Source organism: Tachyglossus aculeatus, chromosome 7, assembly GCF_015852505.1.
Source record: "Tachyglossus aculeatus isolate mTacAcu1 chromosome 7, mTacAcu1.pri, whole genome shotgun sequence".
In the NCBI taxonomy this organism is placed as follows: Eukaryota; Metazoa; Chordata; class Mammalia; order Monotremata; family Tachyglossidae; genus Tachyglossus; species Tachyglossus aculeatus.
In genome coordinates, this window is record NC_052072.1 from 31,787,846 (window position 1) to 31,805,980 (window position 18,135).

General features: G+C 42.0%; 1 non-coding gene across 1 annotated transcript; it reads left to right on the forward strand.

Annotated features, from left to right (window-relative positions):
- The first annotated feature begins 6,384 nt into the window (after positions 1–6,384).
- Positions 6,385–6,522, forward strand: LOC119931033. The gene has a single exon (XR_005451902.1). It is a non-coding gene; the product is annotated as a small nucleolar RNA SNORA7 (small nucleolar RNA).
- The last annotated feature ends 11,613 nt before the right edge of the window (positions 6,523–18,135 follow it).

An 18,135-nucleotide genomic window follows, 5' to 3' on the forward strand; every position in this document is an offset into this window, starting at 1 on the left:
CATATTAACAAAATAAAATAGAATAGATATGTACAAGTAAAATAGAGTAACAACTAGCTTTACTAATAAAAACAGCATAATAAAGAATGATTGAAACTGAATTAGTTAAAAGTAGTTAAACTTTTTTGACTTAAAAAACTCATTTTACCAATCATGTACCTTTTGACTTTCCAGACAAAATCTCATAAGTGCTTCTTGGAAAATTCAACCTATAAATACATAAATCAGTCAATCAATGGTATTGAGTGCTTACTGCTTGCAGAGCACTGTATTAAGTGCTTGGGAAATTACAGTAGAACAGAGTTGGTAGACATGATCCCTGATCACAAGGAGCTTACGTGGGACAACCTGATCACCTTGTAACCTCCCCAGTGCTTAGAACAGTGCTTTGCACATAGTAAGCACTTAATAAATGCCATTATTATTATTATAGGACATTATTCTAGCCTTGCATAGTACAATAATCTTGGAAAAACTCCAATTTAGTCAGCACTGAATTACAAAGCAAAGATTTGTACAGTACAGTACAGAGTACAGTGATACTCTGGATTAGTTTATTGGATTAGCTAAATTCAGCATGTATTCTAGCTCTTGTTACATTTTAAGTTGAATTTATCTGAACCTTGGTCATCTCGGCCTTCTTCCAGCAATGATATTTCATTTGCTGGCTAATGATCCCTCAAATGATCTACTAAAATCTTATGGGGGGTTCTTTTAAACTACAAGATGCTTACTTTTACATGATGTTAAAGACACTGGACCAATCTCATTTCTCTGTATACATTTTCCTCATCAAAACCAACTCTTGGATATGTGAGACAACTTCAGTAGATTATTTGATATTCCTAAATGAAATAATAGCAATTTAAAGGGGACACCCACATAAAATTCAGCAACAAACCAGGGGAGCCCTCCAGTCATACCATCCTCTTGGAAAATCTTTCTCCTTCCTCTCTTCCCCATATCACTGTTTGCTTTTTAGGGAGACTCTGCTTCTTTGTCTCCAATCTAGTCCAACTGTCTCTAGAGATCTTGTAAATGTCAGCACTTTGCATGCCTGGGAGTAGTTCCTGTTGCCCTTCTTCATTAATTATCCATCCACTTGTTTTATTTTATTTTTAATGTCCTCCAAGATCTCTTCCTGAACAGACAGCCTTGTGTTGACCATAGCCCCACCCAGCAGAAGAGTACCATTGTTTTTCCTTTTATTCTTATTGTCTTGTCTTATACTGTCGAATCATCTCTGATCCATAGGGACACCATGGACACATCTCTCCCAGAATGTCCCTCCTCCATCTGCAATCATTTTGGTAGTGTATCCATAGAGTTTTACTGTATTTCTCCAGTTATTTTTTTTCCCAATTTGTCTGTACTCTCTCTAGTTTTTAAACTGAGAGCCTCCTGTGGCCCTGGTATCAATAACCTTATTTCTTTCTCCAGCTCTTACTACAGTGCTTGGCACAAGGAAAACACCTCATGAATTTTAGAAATAAAAACAAGAATAATAATTTTAATCGTAGCTAATTCATCTTCTGATACCCCCTTGCCCATTTTAAACTCATTATGGTTTAATTTCAGGCGATCCAACTGTTGCTTACGTATTTGTTTTTCTTTCAACAGATGTTTTTCAAAATTCAAAAATGATGATAAATGAATGCTGCCTTTGGAATTCTTCATAAAAGGGGTCTCTCCATGCCGGTCTAACTGTCGCTCTGGTTTCATTATATTTCAGGGGAAATTTTTTTAATGGCATTTGTTAAGTGCTTTCTTTGTGCTGGGCACTGTACTAAGCACTGGGGTAGAGACCACAGAAACAGGTTGGACACTGTCCGTGTCTCATATGGGACTCACATTCTTAATCCCCATTTTGCAGATGAGGCAACTGAGGTCCAGAGAAGTTAAGTTACTTGCCCAAGGTCACACAACAGACAAGTGGTGGAACCAGGAATAGAATCCTGGTCCTCCTGATCCCGGGGTGCATACTCTATCCAGTAGGCCACACGACTTCCCAGGCTGGGAGTAAAGCCGCTGTGGAGGGCCCTTGTGCCGAGTGTGAGCCCTGGATCTCAACTCCCAGGAGTAAGGGGAGCTTGAAGCATTCCCTAAATGCCTCCTCTTCCCTGCATTATGATCTTATTTGTGATTCCATAGTGCTAAAATAGGACCCAGGTAAGAAATACTCTTCCCCAGGCCATTGTGTGCTTCAGAATCAAACTAACAGCTTCCAAATAGGTTTCGATCACTCTCGTACACCTCGATACGCTGAACCACTGTTTTATGCATTATGTGACCTCAGGCTTCTTTCCACCCGTGCCAAGCCCCATTACTCTTTCTCATGGGGAGTCCTGGGCCACTGTGTCAGGTCTGCTTGGGCACTTGCAATACTGAGCACCTGGGGTTTCATGGCCAAAGCAAACCTTTTGATTCATCAGATTTATATGCAGTTATTTAATTATTGCATTACTTCTATGCTAAATTAATGTTGAAGGATACTACTTTATTTTGATTCAAGAAATTGGAAATCAGGTAATAAAACCCTAATCCAAATTACTTTGATTTGCAGCTCCTCTCAGCAGCTGGGATTCCAAAGGCAATTTATGACTTTGGATTTGAATTTTGCCCCTTTATTAGGTGAATAAATTTACTCTTCCTTTCTCCCTTGCAGCTGTGTGTGACCGGTCTTGCTCTGTTTCAGACTGAACATATACATTTGTCTAGCTAGAAATCCATTTCTTAGTGAATTATCAGGAGGCAGTGATGTATCTAGAGTGTGAGAAGATGAATGCCTCAAATCATTTCTTAATGATTGAGGCGCTTGTCTGATATTTTTTTTTTCCATTTGGTAGTTTGTGTATAATGTGAAAATATCATTAGAAAAAAGATCTTTAAAAAATCCCAAATCTAGAAAGCAAAAGAACGATTAAATCAGAGGTCACTTTGGAGAAGAAAGAGAAGGCCTTTTCCCAACATGGGGCTTTTTGAGTATCTCTAAGCAGATGTCTTTGTCCCACTTCATCAGCCTCAAAGAATCAAAAAATGCTCCTTGATCTTTTCTTCTTGTTTGGAGGACAATGGGATCGGCTGGCCCGAAGTAGTAATGGGGAGCCAGGAACATCCAGAACTTGCACAAGTGAAATCACTGACCCTGAAACTGACCAACAGCAGGTTTACTTGGTTATACAACCAGATTAAAGGAATATGCTGAAAGGCATGACTGCATATGAGGATAGCTTCCTCCTGAGAAAATTAAGGATTTTTTTGTTCAGTTCAATAAAAATGTCACTCTGGGAATAATCATACTTTTGATCCCAGGCACCATGTAGGGAGTAAGGAAGGGATAGCGTACCCCACTGCTCTACTTTCCTCTCAACTAAGTGAATTTAAATTTCTTCTCCCAGCAAGAAAATCCTGTCCAAGGTTAGATAGAAGTACAAACCATGGGAGTTCTGGAAAAACGTTCCCAAGGCCTTGACCTGTGAAGTTGAGAGTCAAACCTGGACTTGGGGCAGCCACAAAAAGGAAGGATATCATATTAGATTAAATTCCTCAAAAGAGCTTATAAGACAGTAAGCGCTCAATAAATACAATTGAATGAATGAGAGACTTTCAGACAAAGCCCTCCCAGACCTGCAGAATGAAAGTCTACCCAGAACAATTCCATAGCTCTGATTAGAACTAGAGAGTGCTAAATCCTTCAAATCAGGTAGTAATGAACAATTAGAAGTGTGTGTGAAGGGTAAGAAATTTGCAGGAACCCAAGAAGTTTGAAAAAGGTTTACATAGAAGAGTTTATCAGAAATAAATTTGGGGTTTTTTAATGCAAGGATATGCTGAGACATTTATGGATCTGAATAAGTTATCATTTTTAACCTCAGGGTTGCAACCTGTTCCATAGGGTTCTCAAGTGTAGGTTTGGAGGTGGGCACCGTGAGGGAATTTGTATTCAAGCATAAAGGTTTTTACTCAGGCTCTATTTTTTAATGAGTACCTTCTAAAGAGATTCAAGCATTAAACAGTAGACTTGCTTTTTTAAGAATAAGGTGAGAATTGAAAATCTTAATGAGAGAAGTAATTTTGTGGTCACTTGTGTGCCTATGCAAAAGTATATTCAGTTTGTTACTTATCTAAAAAAAATCAACATACTTCTGTCAATTGGCCTTCTGCCTAATCAATTGATGGCAATAATGATAATAATAATATTTGGGTATTTGTTAAGCACTTACTATATGTACTTACTTACTTACTATGTGCTGGGGCAGAGACAAGGCTGGACATAGTCCCTGTCCCACATAAGACTCAAAGTCTTAATCTCCATTTTCCAGATGAAATAACTGACGTGTTGAGAAATGAACTGATTTGCCCAAGGTCACACAGCAGACATGTGGCAGAGTCAGGATTAGAACCCAGGTCCATCTGACTCTCGGGCACATGCTCTGTCCACTAAGCCACAGACGAGATCTCTGGAAAGATACCAGACAACAAAAAGGTTAAGGATATGTTCCCCACCACCTATTATTTTAGGAAGAAATAAGGGCAGCTGTTGCTCCATTTAAAAAATGTACAGAATGGCCAGTCATGAGCTTTGGAAAGCAGATCATCAGGCTAACTTCCCTGGAAGCATTTATATATGAGAAAAAAAAAAGAAATTGATTTAAAGAAGTGTATGAATGTCAGAGAAGTAAAGGATTTTAGAATGAAAAGCTGTGAGTCCTACATGGGGCATGGATTCTGTCTGATCAGATTAGCTTTTATCTGACACCAAAGCTTAGTTCAGTGCTTGGCATAAGCAAGCCCCTAATACCTCTATTGTTCTCCCAATCTTGGGAGCTAAACTATTGGAAAATTGTAATAGTAAAGAAAACAATTATGTAAACTATAAAAGAGGGTAGGGACCATCTCTATATGTTGCCAATTTGTACTTCCCAAGCACTTGGTACAGTGCTCTGTGCTCAGTAAGCGCTCAATAAATATGATTGAATGAATGAACACTATATATTCTTACATGAAATAACACTAAAATGGAAGGAAAGGGGTTGATTAAAAACTGTTAGGCTACCCCAGGCTCAAGTTGTTTTGGCAAGGAGATTAGGGAAGTGAAGGAGTGAAACTGAGGCACAGAGGGGCTGGTATTTTTCCAAGATCATTTTCCCAGAGGCTGAGCTGGGATTACCACCTGAATCTCCTGACTCCGAACCCTGTGATCTTTCCGCTAGGCCACGAGGCCCTCTGTTAAAGTGGTTAACAAGGAGAAGTGAAGCATGTGTAGGGGAAGGCAGCAGCAGCCTCTTCTTTTTTCAATAGTATTTTTTGAGCGTTCACTGTGTGAAAAACACTGTACTAAGCACTTGGGAGAGTAAAATACAAGAGTTGATAGACACATTCCCTGCCTATAAAAAACTTACAGTCTAGAGGATGAGCTTACAGTCTTGAGGAGCTTACAGCTTCTGCCCTGTGAAGTATTTATAAAAGTACCCAGTTCTGGCTAATTCCCCAGGTTTGGTATCCAGGCCTGGAGTCTTCCTTTCCAAACCTTTCCTTGTGGGGAAGAAGAAAAGAACATTTAACCAGAATGTTAGAACTGAGTTTTTTCTTTGCATTTTGGGGGCTTTAAATCACTTTTCCAAGGGTAAATTTTCTGATGATCAAGCAGGTTTTTTTTTTCCTTTTCATCTATCATATAGTCTTACAGTACATAAAATATATCATGTGTGAAGCGTCTCTACTCAGCATACTGATCTCAGAATTTCTTTGGGAAACAGAGTTTCAAACAGGAAAATTGAAGTGGCAGTTTCAGTAATTTCGTTTCGTACTTTCACCTAAGCCTTGGGCATGTTTTCGAAAACTTTATAAGCATTTTACACATCAATATAAATGTTCATTGCAAGACTAAATTCATTCTGAATTCAGCTAGAGAAAAAAGAGCAAGATTAACTGTAAACATTTATTCGGCTCTATTTCAGTGTTATTTTAAGAGAAAACAACATTTTGGGAGCACTTTTTTTAATTACAGGATTTCCTTGCTTGAGTCTTAAAGCAATTCCATACCCAATATTGTAAAACTTTAAACTGTTTTCACCAAAACACAAGGTGGTTGCAAATCTAGTTCATTTGTTTCGTTAGAGTCCGCGTTCCTGAGGGAGCCTGGGCTAAAGTGGCTAAACATCTCGTAGTAATCAGAATGGTTTGTTGCAGAGCGAATAAGGCCTAATATGGTTATGGCAACCTATGGCTTGGGAACCATATCGATTCATAAATTGTATTTATTGAGTGCTTACCTTTTTTAATGGTATTTGTTAAGCGCTTACTATGTGTCCCCCTAGATTGTAAGCTCATTGTGGGCAGGAAATGTGATTGCTATATTATTATATTGTACTCTCCCAAGTGCCCCTCTCAAGGTCGCACCTGGAGAGTTTCCAGTCCTCTACCAGACTCAGCTATGGGAGGGAGAGTCAAGCAGAGGCCTACTTATTCCATTCCTAGCTTGGGCAGTGGCTAGTGAGTGGAAGGCAATCTGCTACAAGTCATAACTCAACCATGCTGGGCAGCAGTGGCATGGGAGAGAATCAAAGGTGGAGATTTAATTTTTCTGCGTGGAAGGAGGCCATGGTAAACCACTTCCATATTTTTACCAAGAAAACTATGGATACACTACCAAAACGATTACAGATGGAGAGCGGGGCATTCTGGGAGAGCTGTGTCCATGGTGTCGCTATGGGACAGAAATGTCTCAATGCCACAAGACAAGACTCTCCCGAGTGCTTAGTACAGTGCTCTGTACAGTCAGTGATCAAGAAGTAAGATCGATTGATTGATGTGTCAAACACTTGTCTAAACCCTAGGGTATAATAATAATGGCATTTATTAAGCGTTTACTATGTGCAAAGCACTGTTCTAAGTGCTGGGGAGGTTACAAGGTGATCAGGTTGTCCCACGTGGGGCTCACAGTCTCAAGCCCCATTTTACAGATGAGGTAACTGAGGCACAGAGAAGTTAAGTGACTTGCCCAAAGTCACACAGCTGACAATTGGCGGAGCCGGGGTTTGAACCCATGACCTCTGACTCCAAAGCCCGTGCTCTTCTCCACTGAGCCACGCTGCTTCCTTAACTTGTAGATACAAGTTAATCCAGAAAGATGCAGGCCTGTACCACATGGGGCTAACAGTCACGTAGGAGGGAGAACAGGTATTGAATCCCTATTTTACAGGTGAGGAAACTGAGGCACCGAGAACTTAAGTGACTTGCCCAAGGTCACGCAGAAGGCAAGTGGCAGAGCTGAGATTAGAACCCAGGTCTTCTGGCTCCCAGGCCTGTTCTTTAACCACTAAGCGATGCTGCTTCTCAAGGTGTGCAGAGTACTGTACTAAGCACTTGGGAAAGTACGATACAACTGAGTCAGTAGACATGTTGCCTACCTAAAACAAGCGTACAGTCTAAAGATATATATGGCTCTCCCTGGAACCAAATGTAGTTCTGAAGCCAGGGGAGGAGGCCGAGATCATTAAAACCACAAGGCAGGGGCCTAAACCCAAGGGCGAGGGTCTTCTCGCCAAATACACAGCCACAACCCTTGGTACCATGATTTGTACAGCAACCTATAGCATCTTGCCCGGTGCTGCTAGGGGCAGGGGAGGGATGGAGGGAGGGAGGACTGAGAGAGTCAGCAGCAGGCAAGAAGCAGGTCCCTCCTCCTCCCCGAGAATCTTGTCGGCATCAGGCAGTCCACCCGGGACCCTCTGCCAGGCAGGGCAGCTGGGCACCAACTCCCAGAAGGGTATGCTCCTGGCCTCTCCAAATAGAATCCATGCTGAATATTTCCCTCGTCAAACATTTTTTAGCATTAAAAAAAAAAGTCCACAGCTGTGGTACTCCTGTGCCACCAGCTGATCATGTTTTAGCATAGCCAAAAACAAATAATCAAAATAACAAATTTTCTCTTCGGAAAAATCCCCCTCCAGACTGTAAAGTCATCGTGAGCAGCAAACGTGTCCACCAACTCTGTTATGTTGTCTTCTCCCAAGCACTTTGTTCAGTGCTCTGCACCCAGCAAGCGCTCAACAAATACGATTGATTGAAGCTGCATTTTTCACATGTTTCATTACATTTTCATTTGCCTAAGTAACATCAGTTTAAAACCATTTATCATTTTTAGAGCTGTGTTTTAAAAAGCACGGCCTCAAAAATGTTACAGTGGCCAACGAAATAAGAATTAAGAACCACTGATCTAGAAGACATTAGAGCCTCAGGATCAGCTGACATTCTGATAAGGATAGCAGGGCTCCAGGGTGAGAGAAGGTAATTTTCTCACCTTGGGATCTAAAGCAAAGTTCTCTTTCACCCATGCCTGTGATGAGCCTTCTAGTTTTGTGAATGGAAGACCCTGGCCAATCAGCTTCTTCTGAGAGACAGATGCCCGTGCTTTCATCCCCTCCCAACAGTTGATATAGTATTACTTTAGCTATCCCAGGATGTCTCATCCAATAAAATCCCCCTAATGGCAGCAATAACTAAACCCAGGCTGGCAGAAAAATGTATTTTCTTAGACGTGAATAGACATGTGATCTTTTAATGCTTTACCCCCGGCGTATTTTATCAAATAAGTTGCAACATCATAATTAAAACCTGCATTGCTAAATGCACATTAGTGCCATGAAGGGAGGTCAGTCCACTCCATTAATCCCAATCAATACCCTGAAGTGCAGCTTGGGCTCTTCAGACCCAGCAGCTCCGAAACAGCCACTCCGTTGGCAGCGATTTTCTGTCAGTTTCTTGCCTTGTCCATTCTATAGATGGATGAAAACTTCCCAAATGACCTAGTACCAGAGTTTAGCAGATTACTGGTTTAGAGCCCAAGGGCTGAAGATGTTGAAACTTTGCAACACTGAGCACGCTTACAGTCTAGAGGCCATAGGTCACTGTGGCTTCCAAGGACTCTGCCTCTATTTCCCAACTTCTCCACCCCAAAAATCCACTACCTCCTGGTGAGAAACCTTACCTGGGCTGGTGCAGTTGTGGAGATGGGAATGGGGATAGGGTCAGAGTCAGCTCTGAACTGACATCTCTGTGTTGCTGTGAATTCCCTGGCTTTCTCAATGACCCACTTTATACAGAACTTGGAAAAGTTGTCCTGTTTGCCCCCCACTTCCTCCAGCCTCATCTGTAGGTGTGGATGGATGGATGTATTCATTCATTCAATCATATTTATTGAGTGCTTACTGTGTGCAGAGCACTACACAAAGTGCTTGGATGTACATATGAATGTATGCCTATCACTCAGAGAAGAGAACAGAGAAGACGACGACTTTGAGAGAACAGTAGAATATCGGAAGAAACACAAAGTTCTCCCTTGATTTTGTTTCTCGGATTAAAAAAGTCATGAGGAACATGGTGGTAGGTTAGTAGGGCAGTTCTCAAGAGGCTGCTCAGTGAAACCTTTTCCACATCACTTTTTTTGTGTATGAAGTTATCAGCTAAAAGGATGAGCTCCCACCTAGAGGCAGCGTGGCTCAGTGGAAAGAGCACGGGATTTGGAGTCAGAGGTCATGGGTTCAAATACCAACTCCATCAATTGTCAGCTTTGGGCAAGTCACTTAACTTCTCTGGGCCTCAGTTACCCCATCTGTAAAATGGGGATTAAGACTGTGAGCCCCCGTGGGACAACCTGATCACCTTGTAACCTTCCCAGCGCTTAGAACAGTGCTTTGCACATAGTAAGTGCTTAATAAATACCATCATCATCATCATCATCATCATCACCTTGACTCTGGCTTTCCTTAGGTGGTAGCTGAGAAGAAAGACAATGGGGTTTGTGCCCAAGACTTGGTGCAAACCCTGAGGAGATGAAACACTCAGTTCAAAGGTAAAGTAGATGCTGAATATAGCACCTCAGTTCTAATTCATTCATTCAATCGTATTTATTGAGCGCTTACTGTGTGCAGAGCACCGTACTAAGCGCTTGGGAAGTACAAGTCTGCAACACATAGAGATGGTCCCTACCAATAACAGGCTCACAGTCTAGAAGGGGGAGACAGACTAAGATGGCATTATTAACCTGAGCACCAGTGGTAATATAAATGTGCACATAGGCTCTAAAATCCCTAATTCCACAGGGAATGAAATCCAGCTAGGTGACAAGCTTCCCCTCTTTATATTTAAATCACACATTTCCTAAAACAACCACAGGAAACACATTTTTTTCAGGTCCCAGGACTGGAAACACGGTAATAAGGAAAAATTAGGTTTCTTATTACATTGTCACTATAGCTGAAGAATAAAACTCTTGCAAGAGAAAAGCTGTCATAGTGATGATGAAAAACAAATTCAATCATATTTATTGAGCACTTTCATTGTGCAGTGCACTGTACTAAGCGCTTGGGAGAGTACAATATAACAGTACAACAGACACCTTCCCTACCCACAGCAAGCTTACATTCTAGAGGGGGGATGAGCAATGAGCACCTTCCTACAACACATACAGGATTGCCAATGGTTCCATTCACAGGTGCCAACTCTAAGGGGATGGGGGGAAGAGTCATTGCCCCATGTGAGTTTCCAATAGGAGGAAGGAGTGGGGCAAAGCCATGATTTACTACCCCCGAGTGTTTTGGGCTGGACTCTGAAGGAGGCTCATCCCAGGTCCAGGGTGGCTACTGCTAGCCCTTGCAGATTCCAGACACTGAGGCCACAGGCTGCATGTGAGTATTATACCCAACACCCCACGTATCACAGTACCATCATTTGAATGCATTTCAATCGATCTATGGTGTTTGTTGAGCACTTATTGTGCGCAGAGCACTGAATTAAGTACTTGGAAGAGTACAACTGAATTGGAAGCCATTTGTCCAAATCTAGAACCTTTCTTTGAGGGAGAATCCACCCATACACACATAAACACACACACACTCCAGAGTACTTGTGCTCCCCTCCCCGCTCCCTCAGAAAACAGGTGTCACTTCCAAGCTGAGTTCAGAGTCAATGGCAGGGGATGAAACAGAGAGAAGCTTGTGGCTTTAAATGAAAATACCAGACACAGAGATGTCAGGAACACTATCTGTACCTAATAAGGGACAGACCAGCTGGAAAACAGATGAAAGGCCACTCACTCTCTGCTCAGGTTTTTGAGCTGACCTTGGGGCTTCAAGCAGGGCTAAAAAGAGCTAAGAGTTTCCTATCGGGGTGAAGACACCTAAAATAAATCTCTCTTATGCGTTAGCTCTTGGAAGTCTGCCTGCCACTTCCACACTCCAGCCCACTAAGAACACCACCTTATTTTAGTCTCTCACTCAAAATGAAAAACTGGCACATATTCATTCATTCAATCAATCACATTTATTGAGCGCTTACTGCGTGCAAAGCACTGTACGAAGTGCTTGGGAGATTAAAATACAATAGCAAACAAGACACATTTCCTGCCCACAGCAGGCTTATATTTGTTTGCATTACCATGTTTCTTAGACAATTTCTTTCAGGTCTGGGATCAGAATGCTAACCTTGTCATCAGTTCTTTGTTCAGTAGAGGAGACAGAAGGAATTTCAGAGCAAAATCACCTATGATTCTGGAAGATGAAAAAGTAGGGGGAACTCAGAAGCCGATAAAAATAAAGGAAGCTAATAATAATGATAATGGTATTCGTTAAGCACTTACTATGTTCCAGGCACTATACTAAATGCTGCGGTGGATACAAGTGAATTGCATTGTACACAGTGCCTGTTCCATGAGGGGCTCACAGTCTCAATCCCTATTTTACAGATGAGATAACTGAAGTAGAGAAGAGATTTGCCCAAGGCCACTTGGCAGACAAGTGGTGGAGCTGAGATTAGAACCCGTGACCTTCTGAGTCCAGGCCCATGCTTTATCCACTACACTATGCTAGTTCTTTACAGATCAATTACCTCTTTAAACATAACCAGGGACTTGGTTTTTAATCCCAGCTCCGCCACTTTGCTGTGTGATCTTGGGTAAATCACTTAACTTCTCTGTGCCTCAGTTACCTCATCTGTAAAATGAGGATTAAGGCTGTGAGATCCATGTGGGACATGGACTGCGTCCATTCATTCATTCAATCGCATTTATTGAGCGCTTACTGTGTGCAAAGCACTGTACTAAGCGCTTGGGAAGTACAAGTTGGCAACATATAGAGACGGTCCCTACCCAACAGTGGGCTCACAGTCTAGAAGGGGGAGACAGAGAACAAAACAAAACATTTTAACAAAATAAAATAAATAGAATAAATATGTACAAATAAAATAAATAGCATAATAAATACGTACAAACATATATACAGGTGCTCTGGGGAGGGGAAGGAGGTAAGGTGGTGGGGAGGGGGAGGAGGGGGAGAGGAAGGAGGGGGCTCAGTCTGGGAAGGCCTCCTGGAGGAGGTGAGCTCTCACCTGATTAACTTGTATCAGACCCAGTGGCCGGCACTCAGTAAGTACTTAACAAATACCATAAAAATATATGAACCAAATCAGTCTAAGTCCGTGGTGTTTTTTATTTTTGCTGAAACTGGCTTAAAGAACAGGAGTCTCATTCTACTGTAGATGTGTCTCTTCTTATTCTTTATCTTCTGCTGCCTGATCATCCATCTCTCTCCGCTATAGAATATTTGTTACCTGGAAGTTGGCTCCTTTCCTATTTAGGTCATTAGAGATATCACTGAAGGCAGGAAAATGGAAACTTGTGGTAAATGTCAAGGGAGATTTAGTGGAATCATTTTGCACCTCAGGAACAAACAGCTCTAGCATAGGCCCCTGAACAATGAGCCCAGCCTCTTGGAATATAAAGGGGAAACAGATTCCATCCAAATGATTATTGATCTATTCTGGTGACTCCGGGAGGGGGAAATAGTCCTCCTGGATGAAAAGACAATATTCGTGAGCTCCTGCCAAGGTGAGAGTGCTGACTGCGCAAGACAGAGAGCCCTTCCTTCATCTCTCATAACCCTTTATCTCCTCTTCCCCATCAAACAGTTGCAGTTACAAACCTCATCCATTCTTTCCGTTAGCGTTTCAGAAATCGTTAGCCAAGTACTGTGATTGATTGTTGCAATGGAGGAGATCTGAACAGCAGTGATTTTCCAAGAAGATGATAAATCTGAAACAGCCTTTCCTCTTTAGAAATAATTCCACTAAAACTAGACTTTTCCTTTATTCTGTTTTAAGGTAGTTCTCTCAATTGAATGCTTCCCATTCTCTATGTTTTCTCTTAATTGAATGTTTCCCATTCTCTACTTTTGCTCTTTCCACCATAAATGTCACTAGATAGAGTTTGTCACTCATACTACCTTTCGAATTTAGTCTTTAGCCTATCCACTAAATCCCATCAGGAACAAAGTGAAGTGGTTAACTTCCTCCAGGAGGACTTCCCAGACTGAGCCCCCTTTTTCCTCTCTTCCTTCCTATCCCCCTGCCCTACCTCCTTCCTCTCTCCACAGCACTTGTGTATATATATTTGTACAGATTTATTACTCTATTTTACTTGTACATATTTACCATTCTATTTATTTTGTGAATGATGTGCATATAGCTTTAATTCTATTTGTTCTGATGATTTTGACACCTGTCTACATATTTTGTCTTGTTGTCTGTCTCCCCCTTCTAGACTGTGAACCCGTTATTGTGTAGGGACCGTCTCTATATGCTGCCGACTTGTACTTCCCAAGCGCTTAGTACAGTGTAAGCACTCAATAAATACGATTGAATGAATGAATGAGTGGAATATTCCCTAAGAATGAAATTCAGATTAGACCTGGTTTTCCACCCCAAAAATCTTTTGTTCAGCTTTTCATTTATAAAATTCCCAGACTTCCAGCACAGGGTGTTTCCAAAATAAGGAAACAATGAAAAAATGATTATCCCCATTGTTATCAGGTGAAGATGGATTTTTTTGACAATGATTAAAATCGGAGGGCTGTAGAATAATTAGCAACAAAAGAGTACAGAAATAGCTACACCCAGGAATTAAAACCAGTCACTCTGTGGGAAAAGTTGTAATAATGAGTGACCGGTTATTAGATCTTAATCTCCTTTACTAGTGCTTAAAGCTGGTGCTGGGCAAATAGTAGCCCAAGAAGACTATGTCCAGGGGGCCTATCAATGATTGTGGGAGGGGCAGGTGGGGAGGACAGAGTTTAAGGAATAGAACTAATTAATGATACAGTAATTCCTCTTCTTAAATTGCCCTAGTCGGGACCTCTTACTTTCAGGGGGGGGAGTCTCTCGGTTTTGCATGAAAGTCTCTCCCAATCAATGACCTCCCCCCAAAACTTGGCAGCCACTGGTGGACGAAACTGATCACCTAAATCAATTAATCAATCAATCAATCGTATTTATTGAGCACTTACTGTGTGCAGAGCACTGTACTAAGCGCTTGGGAAGTACAAGTTGGCAACATATAGAGACAGTCCCTACCCAACAGTGGGCTCACAGTCTAGAAAGGGGAGACAGAGAACAAAACCAAACATATCAACAAAATAAAATAAATAGAATAGATATGTACAAGTAAAATAAATAGAGTAATAAATATGTACAAACATATATACATATATACAGGTGCTGTGGGGAAGGGAAAGAGGTAAGATGGGGGGATGGAGAGGGGGGTGAGGGGGAAAGGAAGGAGGGGGCTCAGTCTGGGAAGGCTTCCTGGAGGAGGTGAGCTCTCAGTAGGACCTTGAAGGGAGGAAATCATAGTGGAGGTCCCAGACAAGTGTTCTGTCTGCCCCTTACCCTTATGACGGCCCTGCTGATCCCATCACGACCTACCACTACCACTACCAGCATCTTTTTTTCTTTCTTTTTTTTAATGGTATAAACACTTAGTATGTACCAGACACTGTTCTAAGCACTGGGATAGATACAAGCCAATCAAGTTGAACACAGTCCATGTCCCACATGGGGTTCCAAATCTTCAACCCCATTTTATAGTTGAGGTAACCGAGGCACAGAGATATTAAGAAGTTGCCCAAGGTTGCACAGCAGACAAGTGGTGGAGCCAGGATTAGCATTGAATCTGATGCTCCCAAGCTAGGGTCCAGAGAGCCAAGAGCCCATTCTCAGAGGCTGCAGAGGGGAGAATGACTTCCCTCTGGCAACTTCCATGCTCTCCATTTGAGGAAGACATATCCCCCTGCTTCATGTGGAGAATCGCTGCCTAAGAGGCGGGTTTGCATTGCTGCCCCTTCACTCCCGCCCAGTGCAGTTCTTCAAGCTGCATTGAGTATTGCAGTGATAGTAATAGTAATGCAGTGGGCATAACTTACAATCACTGTAAGTATTGCAGTGGGTAAGCTGCAGTGGGCATACTGACAGTAAAATATCTGTTCTCCTGCCCCTTAGACTGTGAGTCCCAAGGGGGACAGGGACAGGATCTGATGTGACCGAACTGTACTTGTACCTCCCAAGTGCTTAGTACAGTGCTCTGCACACAGTAAGCACTCAATAAATACGATTGAATGAATGAATGAACTGTATCTATCCCAGTGCTTAGTAAAATGTTTGACATATAGTAAATGCTTGATAAATTCTGCAATTATTATTAGTAGTAGTCATAATACTACTACTACTACTACTACTGCTAATAATAAGATGTCCGTGAAAATGTAGCCACGGCCTCAGTGGCACTATCCACTCCACACAAAGACATCTTAGCACATGCTTGTGCTGTAAGAGGCGCATACATTCTCCCCTATGTCAATCAGAGGTATTTATGGAGCATAGAGCACTGTTCTGAGCTCTTGGGAAAGTACAATACAGTAGTTAGTAGACATGTTCCCTGCCCACAGTCTACGGTGGGGAGACGGACATAAAACTAAATTACAGGTAGGGGAACTATTTCCTCACTTTGTCAGCTCAGGTGTCTCTAGGTGAATTTAGAAGGCATTATTCAATCTCCCTTTCCACAGAGTGGGGCTGAAGGGAGTTTCCCATCAGGAATGATGGATGAAACTTCAGGCCTGAAATTTCAGCATTGGAAACCCATGCGGCAGAATTGATTATAGGGCTAGTGGCTTGGGCAGAGCCTCTCACAGTCTCTCATCCCTGCCAGAATGAGACAAGTGTGTAGACAAGAAGGAGACAGAGCATTGTTAAGAGCATGTGCTGCTGTCATCCATCTTGGCTAGGCACAGGCAGACGTGGGACTAGAATCCAGGGCTCCTTGTTCCCAAAGCAGTGCTCTTTCTACCGGGACAGCTACCATCAAATGTTAGAGACATCAGACCGATATCTGTCATTTTTCATTTGAGCTACATAAATCTTATGTAAGATCAGTTTTCATGGAAGGGGAACCCACATTAATTTAAAATATTTGTTAAGCTAGTGGTGTAGTTGAGCTAATTACACTTACCATCGCTGAGGAGGGGTGAGCAGGCAGATGGAGCTGGTTGGCTTCATTTCTCAAGATCAGATGCTGGTAATTCATTTGAGAAAGACGCATCTTTAATTAACTGTGAAGAGCAGATGATTTTATTTAATATGCCTAGTGTGCTCTCACTAAAGTCACCGGTGGTGGAAAATCCTAAAATTCCGGTGTAATAAATCAGAAATACATAAGTGTCACTGGACAAATGCAATATTTTTTAATGACTTCAGCTTCACTCCAATGATACTTTATGCTTGAGTCCCCCCTGGCTGACAGCAGTTTCAGAGAATGACAGATGGGGCATTCCTAAATCCACCTTGAAACTTATGGATGGTACTTAGCGTTGCACATGATTCCGACATTTTTATCTTTGTTTTTTCTTATTTTAAATGTTTACGATTGTTGATAGTTTTATTGTCTATGCAGCATCAAGTAATGGCAGTATCCCATGTCCTACCTATTATCTCAGTTGAGGAGGACAAAGGAATTGTTTACTTTAGAAGAACTATCAATTTTTCTCATTCATTAAGAACTTGCAAACCTAAATTCAGAACTCGACTGAGCCCTCTTTGTCATGAAGCAGCGTGGCTCAGTGGAAAGAGCACGGGCTTTAGAGTCAGAGGTCATGGGTTCAAATCCCAGCTCCGCCACTCGTCAGCTGTGTGACTTTGGGCAAGTCACTTAACTTCTCTGGGCCTCTGTAAAATGGGGATTAAGACTGTGAGCCCCACATGGGACAACCTGATCACCTTGTAAATTCCCCAGCGCTTAGAACAGTGCTCTGCACATAGTAAGCGCTTAATAAATGCCATTATTATTATTATTATTATTATTATTATTATTATTATTATTATTATTATTATGCCAAAAGTGGGAAGCATCATGGAATAGGGGCAGGAACCTATGCCTCGAGAGCTACATTTGGCTCTTCTTGGAATCAAATGTGGCTCTCGAACATAGACGTCCACCTACAGACTCAGCCCTGTTATTCTGGGGAAACTTCAATCAATCAATCAATCGTATTTATTGAGCGCTTACTATGTGCAGAGCTTCCTCTTCTCAGCTACGCAGGATGATAGGCAGGACAGAGCTGGACCACTCCGCTCCTTTGAGCTGGAAAGGGGTCTGGGGGGAGTCAAGATAGCGGCTCCCCTCCTCAGCGGACAGAAGGGGCAGTGAGGCTTAGTGGAAAGAGCACGGGATTGGGAGTCAGGGGTCGTGGGTTCTAATCCTGCTCCGCCACTTATTAGCTGTGTGACTTTGGGCAAGTCACTTCACTTCTCTGTGCCTCGGTTACCTCATCTGTAAAATGGGGATGAAGACTGGGAGCTCCACATCATCATCAATCGTATTTGTTGAGCGCTTACTGTGTGCAGAGCACTGTACTAAGCACTTGGGAAGTACAAGTTGGCAACGTATAGAGACAGTCCCTACCCAACAGTGGGCTCACAGTCTAAAAGGGGGAGACAGAGAACAAAACCAAACATACTAACAAAATAAAATAAATAGAATAGATATGTACAAGTAAAATAAATAAATAAATAAATAGAGTAACAAATATGTAAAAACATATATACATATATACAGGTGCTGTGGGGAAGGGAAGGAGGTAAGATGGGGGGATGGAGAGGGGGACAACATGGGACAACATGGGACAACCTGATTACCTTGTATCTACCCCAGCACTTAGAACAGTGCTTGGCACATAGTAAGCACTTAACAAATACCATCATTATTAGAGAAGCAGTGTGGCTTGGGCATGGGCATCTAATGGGCATGGA